General features: G+C 36.2%; 1 protein-coding gene across 2 annotated transcripts in view; it reads left to right on the top strand.

The window, feature by feature from the left end:
- The window catches only part of Ptp36E (protein tyrosine phosphatase 36E), a 146,676-nt gene that overhangs the window by 1,129 nt on the left and 126,358 nt on the right, over nt 1-19,189 (top strand). The gene's annotated exons all lie outside the window — the stretch shown is intronic.

Here is a 19,189-nt window from a genome sequence, read left to right as displayed (position 1 = left end):
ATTGACTTACATACTTATATACGTTTAAATACATACATATATAGACAATAGACACCCAGACGAAGAGCAAACAAATTTGTTCATCACAAGAACTTTTGCCCGATGTGGGAATCGAACCCACGACCCTTGGCCCAACAGTGAATCGCTAACTACAGCACCACCGAATCAGAAATTTTGATAAAATCCATGATGTGTATCAGTAAATTATCTGCGTTATTAAAGTATTCGTATTTCAACCTTCATACGGTTTAAGCCAAGCTATGAAGTGTGCATTCAGATATGCCTTTTTTATGCCTTACATTAACTATTTTAATACTAAAACTTTATGACGTTATTATCAAAATTCAATTGAATATTTTTTATTAAGTTATGATGGGCACGCGAGTTCTTAGTACTTTTTTTTTGCTTGGATTGGTGGACGAGCTCACAGCCCACCTGGTGTTAAATGGTTACCGGAGCCCATATACATCTATAACGTAAATGCCGCCACCCACCTAGAGACATGAGTTTTAAGGTCTCCCTTTTAACAGTACAACGGCTGCCCTACACTTCAAACCAAAACGCATTACTGCTTCACGGCAGAAATAGGCAGGGTGGTGGTACCTACCCGCGCGGACTCACAAAAGTTCCTGCCACCTTTTTACGCGAATTATCATTTTGCGGGTTTGATTTTTATAACACGATGTTATTCCTTCACCGTGGAAGTCAATCGTGAACATATTTTTTTGAGTACGTATTTCATTAGAAAAATTGGTACTAATCTAATTTACATTCCTTAAGTGTAAGCGTTTATTACAAGCTTTTATTTAACTTGCAATGTTTGAATGCTCAGGTCCAATCTTGCTAGCTAATTAGGACCTCTATTTTTTATCTTACAGAGTTTGTTTTTACATGTTGGTTCAGTTTCATTGCTGTTGTGTTTTATGGTAATCATGACCAGTACCGACGTCTAGGATTAGCTCCAAATAAAGGAACTCTTCGGAGGCCATCATCACAGAACCGAAAAAATAATAATTGTGTTAATGATTTTAACCAATTTCGTACACAAAAAAAATAACATTTCTATTATATTATTTATGTAAGGGTTTATTTAATCTATAATATAAGCTAAGTTCCCTTTGTTTTTATTTAATACATAATTTTCTTTTTTTTATTACTTAAATGCGTGAACGAGCTCACGGCGCACCTGTTTTTAAGAGGTTACCTTGGGAAATGAGTGATTTCTTCACTTTGATGATGATATATTCGAAATGTTTTCAACACGTCATCGTCCTGATCGAACGAAGAGTTCGACGAGTGAGCTAAACCATAGACACAGCTCACTAAGTTTCTCGTCGGCTTTTCTAGGTGGTTCGCGATTCCGATCCGGAGGTAGGTTCTGCGAAGCACTGCTCTTGTTAGAGCAAGTGCTAGGAATTTCTCTCAGATTGAGCCCGGGAGCTCACCTACTCGTACGGGCATAGCTGTAATAGTCTCCTAGGCAACCAGCGAATAGTTGACAAAAAAAAGGTTTCAGTAGGTACACCTGATTTTTTAGTCAAAGCAATGAATTCGTTCTTTGATCACCACGGCTTATTGATTTATTTCGTACCGGCGCAAAGTGATTACGAATTTCCTGAAAATGTTTCATACGATGGCTTATTAATACGAAGATATGTGTACATCGTTGACTCAGAGCGTTCAATTATTAAAAGAAATACATTATGTATGATATTTGTGTTCATTAGTACGTACTTATGAACATATACGTATATGGACGCAGTTTTCGGAATATACATTTAGTTCTAATTAATAAATAATAATAAATATTTAATAACAATCACGCCACGTTAACTGGTCCTGTGCTAAGTTCGTAAATAACTTGTGTTACAGGTACTAGATAACGGAAATAAATGTAAGATTTTTATTATACACGTACATATATTTAATATACATCCATAACCCTGGAAAAGACATTTATATTTATCATACCAATATCTTCCCTTGGCGGGATTCGAACCCGCGGCCCCCTTGTGTAGTGACCATGTCACTTACCACTACACCAGACGACCGTTTATTATTAATTATAGATTAAGTATATCAGTCGTATGACTCTAGTAAGAAAACGTTTATGAAATCTGATAAGTTGATTTTTTGCCAAAGGTGGAATATCTTTATAGAAATGATTCATCAAATTAAATAAATCATCTCCAAATTATTTAATACACGTTGAATTGTCATTGTCAGTGTAGATTCAAAGACACCGCTTGAAAAACGAAAAAGAGAATAAGTCATTATAGTCCAGAACGATTCTCGACAGGGTCATCATCTTTAAAAGGCGGCCGAAAAAATCCACATAAATTGCTTTATCGAAGGCCCTACCTCGTATCGCGTGATCAAACGTAAAGGGCAACCCTGGACAGGAGAAGGGTCCGACATAAACTCGGTTACATAAATCCGGACGTTTATTGATGGCAACACTAGGGGTGCTGGACGGGAAATGAAAAACGACCAACTTCCATTGGAAACTTGCCTATTCAACTAACTAACTGTCCTTCTAGTGGTCTTCATTGGAGAACACTCGCTGAGGCCCAATTGTTACTAATTCTAGACAATATATTCAAATCTAAAACTAAGAATGATCATAGTAAACTTTAGTAGGTCGGTAGTAGGCTCGTGGCTGCGGCGGGTCGTAACAAATTTTCGTTACTAAATTAGACTAAGTAAACTGTTTAATCAGTTGTGAATTTTTGTAGCTATGCAATGTTGGCTCACTTTTACCGTATATTAACCAGTAAAAGCTTTCAACCCTGGGTGGCGCCGGAAATTGCAGCTTTCGCCGCACCGGTGAGTACATCCGACCGCGCGCCAACAGTCCTCTCTGGTCTATCTCGGTCTAGACGGTGCTTTTAAATTATACTGCCCATAATACTAACAAAATATAAAGTATCGTATAACGTGATATAGTATCATACATATAACAAATTCCTGTTTCTTTATAATATCGAACTGTAGATTTTTTTTCATGGTAAATAATATAAGCTAAAATAGAAGATTGATGTTTTTTTTTATGTACAATTCATATATTGTAAAAATTTGATCATTTCCTTAGTTATTGCTCAAAAAAAAAGAAGATGATCATACTGTCTATATCAAAGGGACGTATTCTATGTCACGTCTATTATATTAGTCTGCGTTAATCTAATTAACATAGTTGATAGTATTAATTTAGACGACGCTGAGCCGAATTTATAAAGAAAAGAACCCTTTGAAAATTTTGATCGAGAAACACCCAGGAACGAAGAAAATTCTGTGATCGTACTTCTTTGAAAAATCATCAGAATATATCGTGATTTGGATTGATAGATTTTTAATTATAACCATATAAGTAGTATAAGCTAGCTAAGAAGGGCATAAAATGATTAAGGTTTATGTGAGATTGTAATACTGGTAGTAGAACCTTTACCTTTAAAAAATATATAGTTTACTATTTTTTTATTTTTTGCTTAGGTGGATGGACGAGCTCACAGCCCACCTGGTGTTAAGTGGTCACTGGAGCCCATAGACATCTACAAAGTAAATGCGCCACCCACCTTGAGATATAAGTTCTAAGGTCTCAGTATAGTTTCAACGGCTGCCCTACCCTTCAAACCGAAACACATTACTGCTTCACGGCAGAAATAGGCGGGTGGTGGTACCTACCCGTGCGGACTCACAAGAGGTCCTACCACCAGTAAAAAATAATATTCTCATACAAAATAATTTTAATTTATGTTTCAACTCTTTCTTTTACAGCAGAGTAACAATCAATAATTGATTACATTCCGTTTAAATGAAATGTCAATGGCTAGTGATGGATGCCTTTAAATTAGTTTCAAACGGTAATTATCAACTCTTCAAGCGTCTACAAGTTTCTAGTTGAGGTGGAAACTTCCAGAACGTGACTGATTCAATCAATAATGCATTAACCGTTTGCTGAAGGCACTCGTATGGAAATAGCTGTAACTCCCATCAGAGGCATTTCAATTGAAAATTACTTTGGCAAATAAGTCATTTTCATTTATTAAATTGATAAAATTCTATTAAAAGTAAGCAATAGTGAGAAATTCATTATAAAATGACGACAATAAAACCAAATTATCCTATTCAATTCAAATTAATTATTAATTTTAATCCGGAAAGCGGCGCGTGGGTAGGTCTCCCACCAGGTCGATCGACGACCTGCAAAAGGTCGCGGGAATCCAATGGATGCGAGCAACGCAGGACTGGTCTTTAAGGCGTGCCTTGGGGGAGGTCTATAATCCAGTAGTGAACGTGGGCTGATGATGATTAATTTTAATATAGAAATAGATGTGTGTAGATAGAAATAGGTGTTTCCTGAGCGCATATCCTTCTTTAAACGAGGGTTGTGAAGAGTACTTAACGGTAGGCAGCAGCTTGGCTCTGGCCCTGGCATCGCTGAAGTCCATGGGCGACGGTGACCACTCATCATCAGGTGGGCCGTATGCTCGTCGGCTTACACAGGGAATAAAAAAAAGGATGAATATTCAAATTCAATATAGTCAAAATTCCAGTTTCAAAACACGTTAATCTTCTGAAAAGATAATGGCTAGTTAACGGTATTTCACACTATTATCGAAATTTCAATATAAAGAGATCTTAATTGCGTAGATTGTGAGTTTTATTGCAGCTGAAATGTTATCGACAATGTTCAATGAAAAATTGAATTCTTCTGTTAGATAGAAAGTAACGCTAAAGCAATTTAGTCGTTAGAAGTCATAATTTTGGTTTTAAGCTAGGCCTACCTGACTTGAACTATATATAGAGTCGTTGAGAATAAAATTTAAAATCGATTTACAAAACACGGTAATTATCGTGTTTTGGTATTGACATTATATTGCTGGTGTTAGCAAGTTCTCTCAGGTTGAGCCCCGTGAGCTCATTTAGCAGTCAACACGTAGTTGGAATAGCCTCTACTAACGATTAGGTAGGGAAAAAAAATCAGGATTATTTCTTCGAACTCAAATACAAACCCGTTAGTCTTATCTACAATGTCATTTATTTTTGAAACTTTCGCTTTTGCTATAGCAAAATCCCGTGCTTCACTCACTCAACACTAAATCGGACATCAAGCTATTATTTTAATTGAAATAGGACACGAAACGCCACGTAATTAGACGCGTATACGTTGTGAGAGTGACAGGCCAGTAACAAGTCGATTATGGCGCTAATGATTACCCAAAATTGGGGTGACTTCGTTTATGCGGTCGCTTTGTTTAGGCCCGTATTGAGTCTTTGAAGTTGTGTTTCTGTCTTTGAGAGTTTGCGGTCACTTTGACGTGAGTAATAACGGTGTAATTGAATCTCGCGCCTGTTTACTGGTGTTTATTTTACGAGACGCCTCTGATTGTTTGGCCTGTAGGATCTTTGTTTAACGGATAGTGAGATACAGATAAACAATACCTGATTAATAAATTGCGAATTGATTTCTTCGTTATTCTCATGTCGATGTTATTCTTCGATGTTTTGAATAATTTAGAGATTTCAAGGTCATGTACTCAATTATATTTCATACTCACGTGTAATTAATAAAAGAGTTACATATCCTAATACTTATCAGATTTGAATCTGTTACAAAAGCGATTTTAACTTGGCATCTTTCTTATTTTAGCCGTCGTTATAATTTCTTAATGATTTTTTGTTTATTTATGCTGTCTTGAATATTTTTTAGCTACTTTTTGATTTATTGGACGGGGTTTGAATCTTCTACGTGGTGTTGGTATGTGCGAATCTACTTCTCTTTCGAGTCACTCTTCGTCCGATCGTTCGTGTTTCGCGAAAGGACTGTCGCCGTCAGCTTAGCGTGAGTGCGAAAACGGCGAAGTGCCAAAATGCTGTACAAACCAACGATTAGCGTTAAAACTGGTTTTTAATCAACATCATTAAGACAAGCGAAGTATTTTCATTTAAAATAATTCAAATGTTGAAACAATCAATAAATTAATGATTTTCTTGTCATAAAATTTTTTCATCGTGACAAACAGATTACTAATGTGTTTTTAACGTACAATGGTCAACAAATCAAAACAGTAATATACAATAACTAGCCGTACTAGCCCGCTTCGCTGGACATTTAAAATTAGCATTATTATTGTAATTATTATTAGGGAGTCCAACACTATATGAGTGTCTAACAATATTAGCCTATCCATTAAGTACATGTATTTTCTACATGGATACCAACTTTCAAATCCATCGGATGCATGGTTCAGTAGTTATAACGGAACATCCGTAAAAACCACTGTAGATTTATATATTAGTATAGATGACAGTTCCAAAACTTTGTATCAACGATCTTAATTACTGTCCCATCTGACGCTACGGTTCGCAAATGTATTCTAGTTGGTTTCAAACAATACGATTCTCTAGTTAATTTCGGTTGACAAATTTTGACTCATCGATCCGTTGGTGAGAATCGTTTCGGTGGTTTGAGATAAAAAAAAAAATCTTTATATAAGGAGATTATTCACCTAGTGAATATGTCACTCCATTGTGCAACAAAAGATAGTAACAAAAAATTATATAAAAAAATAAAGAAAACTGTTGTCGTCTCTGAAGGCCCACCAACACTATTTTATAAAGTGACTTAGCCATTTCGGATTCCGGAAAGGCTAATACGCAATTTACACCTCCAACTTGTCGAAAATCTGTATGTTTTGCAAAGAATTATTGTCTCAGATCATCGTTCCGCGCATACTCCATCATAATGTGAAAAGCATCTTGATTTGATTTTAAGTGCCTAAAACAAGCAATCGAAAGGAATGTGACTGATCGGATACGTCGACCTATGAACTTAGGCGATTCACACACTGCTCCGCGCTCCGTCGCCTGGCGCGGAGTGGCAGATTTTAATATTGTATGCAAGTACATCGATTAGTATAGAAAATACGCAAGCTCTGACATCTGCTAGCGGGACGTGCTCCTGCGCTGTGGCCCGGTTTCGGTGTGTTTTCTATAATAACATATGCATAATAACATATTCTATATGCATACAATATTAAAAACTGCCAATCCGCGCCAGGCGACGGAGCGCGAAGCAGTGTGTGAATCGCCTTACTCATTAATGTACCGCTACAAATATGGAAGTTCAGCGGGTAGTAAATTAGTTGTAGAATGCGTCACTTAGCAAATTAAGGTTACGAATGAAAGGAAGAAATTAATGGTAGGAAGACCAACATTATGGTTTAAACGTGCTTACAAGCACTATAACCTGTGGTACGCAATTTAAAAAAAATCTATACCTCCAATATAGTTTTAGTAAAATAAAAATATACCCGATGCCTTGGCATGTAAAGAAAATTAAACTATATGCTATTGAGATACCTGAACAAAAACGTTTCAATAGGATTGGAATAACATTTATGTATGCTGCACAGAATCTCTACGGAATGCATGATAACTTCTTGGTAAGAATGTTCAAGACGTATTTTGTACTACAAGTACTGTAACTAAATTTTATGTGGTTTTGATCCAATACTACATATAAAATTAATATTAGTCAAACTAAAAATTTAAACTTAGGTTATTATCCCAATGGTCTTTACACTTTAGGGCTTGAGTCTTTATCAGGTAGACTACGAGGCCAAAATAATAAATTGACAGTATTTTAATGGGTCCTGGATACGATGGAAAATATTCAAGTGAATCGGATCTCTTGAAATTGGTGAATATTACGTCTATAATACTATTTGATAATAATAGTGCATAGGTCGGCCTGATAAAAGCATGTTGAAATTTATATATGCAAATCTTAGTACCTAGTAACCTTAGTTCCGATTGTCTCTATCTTTATATGGTACTCCTCAATACCAGGGTTATAAACTTCATGTAACACTTCTCTATTAATAATTCGCAAGAAGTCCAATACTCAACAAACAGCACAAATGGCCTCACGCTAGAATTTTAAGGTTGGCCCAAACATGATATATAATTGGGGCAATCAAAGCGAAGATTAACCTTATACTAGTTATCTATATATTAATACGTGAAGCAAAAACTTTGTATCCCTTTTAACTGTTTGAAGAAGGACATGTCATAGCGCTAGAGGGGAGCTCATTCCATAGCCGGATAGTACGTGGCAAAAAAGACCTCTGGAAACGCACTGTGGATGACCGCAGTGGCTCCAGGTAGTATGGATGAACTCTACTCCGGTGGCGGGCGGTGCGATGGTAAAAACGAGATGCCGGTATCTCGAACAATTCCTCAATAGTGTAGTCTTGGCGAAATTTGTGATTATAGAATTATAAAATACAATCATAATAGTGTACAAACTTACAATTCCAATTAATTATAGTCGAATTTCGACTACTGCGGGACCTCTAGTATTTTTTAAAACTGAAAACTAGATCTATTTTTAAATCTAATACCTCAAACTTGCATTTGTTACTAAATTAATCAAATGTCAAATACTTTTTTGAATTCAAAGTTATCTAGTTCGTATTTTAAATCAGATTGAATTAATTAATGTCTTTAGTCACATAATTAAGCCGCTTAAATCATATTGAACGTATAAGCTGAAACACAAACAGAACGTGTTACCGCCTGTGACGTCAGAGGGCGTTGCCCGTCTGGTCGGCTCAGCTAAATCTGAATTAACGTGTAGTTTAGAAAGATCCAACTATGCTTACATTGTGTTTTATCAGCCATAATGTCAATAACCTATCAATGGTGGTATAGCGCGGTGTAACACGGGTAGGTACCAATAACCCTTATACAATTGAGATTTCGGCGCTATCTTTCAAGGTGAAATATAATTTGGTCTTGAATATCATATTTGTTTTTAAAAATATTTGATTGTTCTCCGAAAATAACTTTTTGACTTCTTTTTTGGGTGTGTTCTCCGAAAATAACTTTTTAACTTCTTTTTTGGGTGAGATTAACACTTTTTTGCATAGATGCATTCGCGAAGCAGCTGCCCTTGAGCTGTTAGGTCTCCTTCGGAGGCGCTCGGGCAGCTGTTAACAAATCCCACCCGTCCTGGCCGAGCCTTTGCTTGCCCACCTGTCCTGGTGCAACTGGAAAGCCAATCGGCCACCAGTAATCCGTCCTTCCTAAAATAAAAACTTTTTTACTGCGCTTATGTTTATGGGCTATAGTGACGTGTTAACATAACCTCAAGACCGCCACCGACAAGTAGGTATTATAATAATGACTGTCCTACCCGCGTTTTCATTTTATTGCTTTAAGCATTTACAACGAAAATTTAGATTTTCAAATACCAAAAGATTTTTTTTTATCACATTTTAATCTTTTTTCTTCTGTATTTTAATAATAATACACGAAATTAATAGAATAAAAAATAACCCCAAGTCCAACAGAGACGACGGTTGGCACTTATCAAACACCTGTGACCATTTTATCGTATGAGATCAAGACCCCAAGTCAAAGAAACGTAAATGTCCCGGTTTTTTTTCATTAAATTAGACGGTAGTTTGTATAATGTTCAAATGTCGAATGTTCATAAGTCGTCCGTGATCACAAACACTCAATACTTTTTAGTATTAGGGACGTCGGAAATAATAAAAACCGGCTTAAGTCGTTAACGAACTTTTAATTATTTCTATGAAAATGTGGAAGCATGTTTAATAAATCCCAGAATTAGAGAAAATAACCAAACCATTTAACGGGACACGTTCACTATTAATTCGTAATGCAAATGTAGGGGCATTAGTGAACGGATAATGGCGTCGACCACGACAATTTGTAGCCCTTTTGTACTGAATGTTAGTTGTTGTCCGTATTATAATTAGTGTTAGTTTGTTAAGCTTAATGTAGGTACGCAATAGTTTCGCGTATGTTTTATATAACGGCCGTCTGGTGTAGTAACTGACATGTTGATCACTACACAAGGGGTCGCGGGTTCAAATCCCGCCAAAGGAAGATATTTGTATGATGAATATTTTTTTTTATTGCCCTTGTAGGCAGACGAGCATACGGCCCACCTGATGGTGAGTGGTTACCGTCGCCCATGGACTTCAGCAATGCCAGGGGCAGAGCCAAGCCGCTGCCTACCGTGAAAATATATTTTCTAGTGTTATGGATGTATATTAAATATATGTATGTGTATAATAAAAATATTAATTTTATTTCCGTTATCTGGTACCTGTAACACAAGTTCTTTACGAACTTAGCACGGGACCAGTTAAAGTGACGTGATCGTTTTTAAAAAGAAAGAAAAGAAAAAAAACATCCATGACCTGCATATAGGAGCAACGCACTTATATTCGCAAAACACAAGATCAAAACAAGCCGTTTTAGCAACCACCTTATGTGAATCCTAAAGAGCTTCGGATACATTGCCAGGCAAGATGGAGAAATTCTTGACAAATTTGTGATTACTGGCACAGTTGAGGGAAATAGATCGCGGGGGTGCAGCCTAATGCGCTGACATGACCATATCAACGCCATTCTTAATTTCGCCGTTCACGATGGACTCCGAGTGGCCGAAGATAGGCATGAGATGGTAGAACATCGTAAGGACGAAAGTCATGGAGTTGGTCACCTCTCAGACCCAGTCATGAGAAGCATGACTAGAGGAGGGGGATGTTTTATATCTTAGTTTTATTTATTTATTGCTATGGGTGAACGAGCTCATGGCAGACATGGTGCTAAGTGGTTACCGGAACCCATAGAAATCTACAACGTAAATGCCGCCACTCACCTCGAGACATGAGTTGTAAGGTCACACTTTTAGCAGTACAACGGCTGCCCTACACTTCAAACCGAAACGGATTACTGCTTCACGGCAGAAATAGGCAGGGTGGGCTCACAAGACGTCCTACCACCAGTAATTACGCAAATTATAATTTTGCGGATTTGATTTTTATTACATGATGTTTATTCCTTCACTGTGGAAGTCAATCGTGAACATCTGCTATGTACGTATTTCATAGGAAAAATTGGTACCTGCCAGCGAGATTCGAACACCGATGCATCGCTACCTACGAAATCCTCCGGACGTTTTTTCCTTTAGACCACGACGACTTGTGTAACGATATGTGACGTAATATAAAAGTTTCATTAATTCCACCATTGTCGGAACGGACATCGGCAACCACCATTATTAGCTTGATATGTGTGTTTGTTTGTATGTCACGGAATTTTTAATCGTCATTTTCACCGACTTTCAGTTATCCGATTAAATTGAAAATTTACATACCCATCTAAGACCCATACAATACAATATTTTTTTAACTTCTTTCCAATATCCTGACCAATATCGACCGGCTAAAAAAGATATGGAATTAATAATAATTGTTAGTTCAGTTTACTATTAAAGAACGGTTTCCTTAGTTTTCGAACTAACTACATAATATATTACTTTTAATTTGACAATATAATAATTTCATATTTCAATATCCTTTAAAATATGCATGCAGAAGCTTTGCTTGTTTTTTATGTGAAACAAATTGCTGTCAATACAGTCAGATTTACTAAAATCTATTCAGGAAACCCGCTTTCAACGTTGCCATTCAGCCAGTGATGAACTCATTTACTACCTGCCAACACTACACTAATCAAAACTTTATCAATAGGTTATTATTAATTTAAATGTTGTTAGTAAGCGAATCAGTCCGACCACTAAAGGATTTGTGATTTGTGGCTGATTACTTATTATTTATTTATTTATAATCGAAAACTGCTATCAGTAATGTTTACCTAGTAACTTTTAATTTGGTGTTTAATTAATTTAAAAGACCCATCGATCATCCTTTGTCTTAATAAAACAGAATATTATTTAATTTATGTTTATACAAAAATAAAAATTACAAAAATACATTGACAAAAAAATCGAGACCGTATCATAAAAACTCTTTATTTAATAGATACCTATTTTTATTGGAACAAAGTAACAATAATACAAAGTCGCATCTTCCAGTTTTCTCTTCAATTTGTATTTTATAATGACATAAAACATGAGCGGGTCATAACTTTAACGTAGCTTTGTATCGTTAAAATTATTGTATGGGCTTTAAAGTTGGCCTTGTTACATAAATTTAACATTAAGCTGATATAGATTTCATTTGCAACATTTTACTTTAGTGTTTTAAATTTTTATAATATACTCGAGAGCAATGAATGCGGGTCATCTAAAGAAACCTATAAATCTTGGAAACTATGAATGCTAGTTAAATAAAATAAAAGATTTTTAATAGACACTATAATACCCCTTAAATTTATAAGTCACTACATTTTATTTATTAAAAATTACATAAAGAAAAATGTATGTATATGTAGAATAGGGATCGCAGCGCATAAAATTAAAGTTACACTATTCCAAAATCTTCTATTATAATAGTGATTATTAATAATAATAATAATAAATAAATAAATAAAAAAAAATAGTGTTAATTATTAATTACTATTATTTATAATTAATAATTAACACTAATTTTATTACGTCTTACTCATTTTTCAACCGTCTTCGCCATCTTCCAATTCTCTGTCATTCTGTCTGTCATTCTCTTCTCTCTTTCTTTCCGTTTCCTTTCACTCACATCTTAACGCTCCGTGTCACACTCTTTTCATACGTTCCGTTCTTACCAATCCTACATATATAAATAAATATAAATATAAGTCTAAATGTTTATATGTGTAAGACGATTTGAAAAATTGTGAGAAATTGGTTGGTTTTCGTATTTAAAATGGGCTCGTGAATTATAATACCATCATTAATTTATACTTCTTTGGGATAATGTGATTTTTGGGGAATCTTAAAAATCGCGCTGCACATCCTGAAATTTGGCAAAGTAGATAATAGCTTCTTCAAACTCTTCAGATAAATAAGTATTATACTAAACCCTGGTTCTGCATATCGATTTGCAGTCTACGTTATAACTAAAACACCTTTAGTGATTGACATCTGATCTGATCATCCAATAACCGTTGAATACCATAGCAATAAAGCTTACTGATCTACTTAATAGAGTTTAGAATACCAATCTACCGCATCTCTTACTGTATAAATAATTATATAAATCCAGTAAGAGATACAGTGCATTCCCGTCCTGGCTTGAAGCCTTGGAATCTGGTGCGAACGCTATGGCACGATTAGTACCATTCTATTCCGTCTAATTCACTATATAGGTGAACAATCTCACAATCGACCTGGTATTAAGTGGCTACCAGAAGCACACCTTAACTCATGATGTCGATATCTCAATTGTACTGTAACCAATTCACGAGCAACTTCTATGTTGGGCGTTTTGTGAGATCGTACCTGTACGTACGGTAATTCCCAATTTGAAGGGAATTTTAGCCACTAAAATGATACTATTGAAATAACCACTTCACGATTCGAAGTAGGTGGCGGCATTTACTTTGCGTAGAGCCTTAGCTGCCACTGAATAGATTGGAAAATAAAGCATTCGGTTCGGTAGTTGCTGCAGAATCATGTCCAAATCCACTTTACTCCGCAAACACCGCGTACACAGGAAAAGTATAATGGCTCCTTGAACAGTATTTACCGCAGAAAAACTATTACGCGATAAGACAATCTACATTTTGTTCCCTTCTCGAGCGTTGTTTGTATTCAAAGGCTTTGTTTCTGCGACGTGCTGAATAGAAAAAAAATACATTAAAAAGAATAAGGAATATTCTAGACGATAACAGTATGAATTATGACTCGAAGCGAGGTGTAAGAAATATGTTCTGAAATAAATGGCTGGAATAAGCGGTTGCTTAAGGAGGAATAATGGACGTAAATTCCTTGAGTATTTAAGCATCAAATTGCGGTCTTCGCTATATACGGTATTATAATATTGTGAATGTGGTACAAAAGAGCAATTATACTACTAGGTACTAACTGATCTTTTTTTAATTTTTTTTATTGCTTAGATGGGTAGACGAGCTCACAACCCACCTGGTGTTAAGTGGTTACTGGAGCCCATAGACATCCACAACGTAAATGCGCCACCCACCTTGAGATATAAGTTCTAAGGTCTCAAGTAATAGTTACAACGGCTGCCCCACCCTTCAAACCGAAACGCATTACTGCTTCACGGCAGAAATAGGTAGGGCAGTGGTGCCCACCCGCGCGGACTCACAAGAGGTCCTACCACCAGTAAAAATCTAGTTGACAATAGTATCTAGTAGATCTATATAATAGAGATATCTAGTAGATCTATATATAATCTATGTACAATCTGTATAATCTATGAATAATCTAGTAGATCTATGTAATAGTCTATGTGATAGTATATCTAGTAGATAATAAGAAAATTGCACGAGGTATACATATTATCTTTCTTCCGAACAATTGGAGGTTTTGTATCCCCTTATCCAGAATTTAACTTCTCACACTATTTTATTTCAGTCACGCGTTTATCCGGTATAAAATGTTTAATAAAATCACTTTTTACTGACTCTCCTAATTGAACAATACTACAAAACTACATAAAGTATCACAATCGATCGATTCCAATCGTTCCTTCGAATGTTTTGAAACATAGTGTAAATAACGTCATAATCTTGATAAATTGTTGTTACACAACAATAACTCAGAGGAAATTGCTTGGAGCTCGTGAAACCTCAGGAACGACATCCAAACGTGACACCCTTTGTGGGCGCTATATTTACCAATCAGTGGTTGTGAATGTATATTGGATATATGTTTTTCTTCAGCTTTTTTGATCGACCCCATTATTGCTTGTTGTTTCAAATTGAACTATGTTTCATATATGGATTAAAACACTTAATTAATTATTAAGTATTATTTAATATAGGAGCGCACACTTAATCGAACACTTAGGAAAAAGACAAGACGGAAGTTGAGTAAAGAGCGAGATAGCTACATTTTAGAATTACAGCTATCGAATGCGTTTAGGAATTGGTTTGATATCTCACACTATGTATTTGATTCAGTTTAATATTTATCATATTCATTGAGTTATTTATATTCACCACACGTGCCACACGGAAATCAGTTTTTCTCGTAGCTGAATTATTCGTGTTCTATATTTATTGAACGAGTGATGAACTCTAAATACATAGATCATTATTACAAATCAATCGATGCTACAACCCTACAATACTCTGATAAGGTGGGTGGCTAGATTCACATTGTAGCAGCCCTTGGTTTTGGTAACCACATGACAACCAGGTGCGTTTTGAGTTTGTCTACTGTCAGCACATAAAAATGATAGTAATTTCACTAAAATTCAACTTTAGTACTAGGCGGTTTTGTATTGCGGTATTGTCGATGCCTAAAGGATAATGTGGCTGATGTATCGATATGTTAGGCACCATTTTTTCTATGGAAATAAGCGCATGGTGAACGCTCGAATTACTGCCATGATGAAAGAATTATATGTACCATTGAGACTTATGGAATACAAAAAAAAGGGTTGGATAAAATATTATATATTTTTACGTTTTCTATTTTTTAATGTCTGTTTCTATTCTTCAAATTTCCAATTAATCCAATAAACCATTTTATTCCGTTTTTGCGAGCCGTAGACATGATTGAAACTACTTTTATTCTTGCGTTTTCAGAAGTCATGTACGTTATTTAGTGTTCAATGTAAATAGAATTACTTTCATGACATTATAAGTTAGGTTAGTTTCCTTTATGATATAATTTTATGCCATACTCGTGGTTGTTAGGAGCATTGTGTGTATACTTAGCACATTTATTTTGATTAGTCGTGCGCACATGGCTTATGTTACAGGCTTTTTTTTTCTTATTGTTTTTTTTGTGTATCTTTTTTTATATTGTAACGTGGTTTGTGTGCCTTATTCACATTGAGAAGGCGGCACGACATGAAAAGCCTCTTATCGTAGACGCCAGTAATTACATACCTTATCCGGTGGACCGAATGGTAAACAGTTGACGTTGCCCTAAACGCGTCATTACGGATCCTGCCGATCCATTAACGGTGCTTTTAGGTACTTCAAGCACCGGTTACCGTCCTTGCTGAACCCGTCCTTTGCGACGAAGGTCTCTACGAGTAAATTAACCCATAGACACAGCCCACTGAGTTTTTCGTCGGATCTTCTCAGTGGGTCGCGTTTCCGATCCGGTGGTACATTCTGCGAAGCGCTGCTCTTGCTAGGGCCAGTGTTAGCAAAGAATAGGTAGGAAAAAAAAGAAGAAAGTGCCATATAAATAAATAAATAAATAAATAAAATGACAAAGTCTGAAATGCTGAAAGTAAATTGTAAATGTATTTTTAATTAAACCCAATAAACTTTTTATAAACAACAAACAGATAGGAATAGAAACCACCCTGCCAGCACAAATAGATAACACTTGGCTTATATTAAACCATCGCGTTTAAACTACGTTCTCTATTCCACACAGTAAACAGAACTGAACTGCAAATCATTTAATTGAGTTAAGAGTGTCGCGAGCGAGTCTAACAACTACTAACTTCTATCGAAGTTGGATGCGCAAAGTTAGGCCTCAAAACAAGCGAATCGACAAAATCGGGTTTGTGGCTTGCTATAATTGCCGTTAATTTACCTGAGACTTTTTTCGCTCTGACTGTCCGTTATGGACTGTATTTCATATTAAAGCTTCTATACTGCGAGAACTGGGTACTAAGAGACAGTAGATTCTTTTTCATTCCCATTGATAGAAAAAAATTGTAACCTGCAGCAATTATTCTCTACCGGCTAGTTTTATTTACGGCAAAACGACTAACCTTTTATTATATAGATAGATATTACGTTTATTATTAATTTTTAATGAATAATAGTGACAATCTCGAAATACTTCTCATCACCGGCAAAGTGGAAGGAAAGAGGCCTAGGGGGCGTAGTCCCATGCGCTGGTCCGATCAGATTAAGACGACTTTGGAATCCAGCATCAATGTCGCTATCCACTGCGCGGAGGACAGAAGTGAATGGAGGAACATCCTAACAAAAGTGCTCAGTAAAGGTCACGACCCTCAGAACTGAGGAATACGACGCACGGAGGAGGAGGAATGAATAATAGATATTTGCTTAATTGGTTGATGACATTGATTAAAAAATCACAAAACTTCAATCTAACCACAATGTTTTCTTTTTTCGTGGATAATTTAATTATGATAATACACTTGTGACGCAATAAGAAAACCACACAATATCTTGTTTTCATACATTAGAACACGTTAGTATTGACAAAATGAGGGACCTTTCTCTGAAAAGCTACTACGTAATAACTCTAAAAGACTTACAAGTTTTTCTCGAGGAATGAAAAGAATTTTATTATACTACTTCTGAAAATCCTACATTTAATCGGATTACTCGCTCTCGGAAGGGAATTGTTATGACGAAGTCTTAACAAAGATAATTCTTGTTCCTATTATTCATAATAATAACATTTTGGGACTACATAACGTATAGTTATTATAATGATAATAATGCCTTTATTTCCTGAACATTTTACATTTTAAAATAACAATTTCAAGTAGACTAAAAAATAAAAAAAACAATATAAGAATAAAATCTACTATAATACAAAATGTCTCTCGTCTCGGTGTGCCTTTCGACAAAGGCCTCCACCAACTCTTTCCGCTGCTTGCTGTATGATGCTACCTTATCCAAAGGGGTCCAGAAGTAATTTTTAGTTCATTCTCCCATCTTCTTCGTTTGCGACCGCGGCTCCTCAAACCATCCTTTGGGTACTATACTATCACCTGTTTATTCCATTTTTCCGTAGCGGAGCATATGCCCTGCCCATCTCCATTTGAGTTGATGAACACTTGACAGAATGTCTGTCAATTTCAATATGCACCTGATGTCTACACTTCTAACTTTGTCCACTAGATTCGAGCTTTGCACGCTCCTTTCTATACCATGTATATACTTATTACTCTATTACTATATTATACCTATTACCTATTATTCTATTATAAATGAAATTACAATATGTGGAGGGAAGGTACCTACTTATTACCACTAAGACCGTCTCATCTAATTACGTAATACATTGGGACACCACTGGCACTCTTGAATCTGAGGTACGCATTAACACCAGCGTCATGAGTACATTGCAGAACCAAAATTCAAATTTCATTCGAAACTAAGTTTAATTCAACGTGATGAGATTGTACTCCGACCACGACGAATCAGAATTAAGCTACATAACTATGTCTCATGTGCCGTCGCGATGAATTAACAACTAAGTTACGATACCGGTTGCTTCAATATGACCGACTTGCCAATGTGTTGTGACGTGTTTGATACGAAGGAACAGAGAAATTGTCATATAATTTTGAAAAACCGCAGCAGGCAACCGAATCTGGTGGTAGGACCTCTTGTGGGTCCGCACGGGTAGGTACCACCACCCCGCCTATTTCTGCCGTGAAGCAGTATTGCGTTTCGGTTTGAAGGGTGGGGCAGCCGTTGTAACTATACTGAGACCTTAGAACTTATATCTCAAGGTGGGTGGCGCATTTACGTTGTAGATGGGTCTATGGGCTCCAGTAACCACTTAACACCAGGTGGGCTGTGAGCTCGTCCACCCATCTAAGCAATAAATAAATAAATCATCATCATCTCATCATCAGAATATAGTAGGACATATTGGACATAGGCCTCTCCGATTGCACGCCACTGAGCACGATACTCGGCTTCTCTCATCCAGCTTTTGCCAGCTATCCTGCATAGATCGTCACTTCACCCAACCTAAGGACCTCTGCACTACGTTTGCTAATTCGCGGTCTCCACTCAAGAACACGCTTACTCCAACGGTTATCGGTTCTCCGCAATATGGCCAGCCCATGCCATTTCAGCTTACTAATCCGATGTGCTATGTCTATAACATTGGTTCTCTATCGCATCATCTCGTTCTAGAAAGCAACCGAATACTAATTACAAAACAATTTGAAAGTAGCAATAAAAATGTTTTTCGTATAATAAAACACAATCACTCAATTAGGAAAATTTGTGATTTTTAATTATTCTATTTTTTCTTTTCCGTCACAGCAAGCCGTTAAGAATTTGTATATAATCTGAGGTAAGGTAATTCTGTGTTTTAGCCGCAAATGACGTCATCGTTACGTCCAGCCGTGTTTCGTGTTTACGGGCAATTTAGAAAACCCCCAACTCCGGTTAGTTCTTATTAGTACCTACCTACCTAATGCTACCAAAATAGAGTCACCTTATTTCATCTTAAGATTGACTATACAGTGACTACTAACACCATACCCGTGTGAACTCTTCT

This window comes from Bombyx mandarina, chromosome 19 (assembly GCF_030267445.1).
Source record: "Bombyx mandarina strain Sakado chromosome 19, ASM3026744v2".
NCBI lineage: Eukaryota > Metazoa > Arthropoda > Insecta > Lepidoptera > Bombycidae > Bombyx > Bombyx mandarina.
This window is presented reverse-complemented; position numbering and strand designations above follow the sequence as displayed.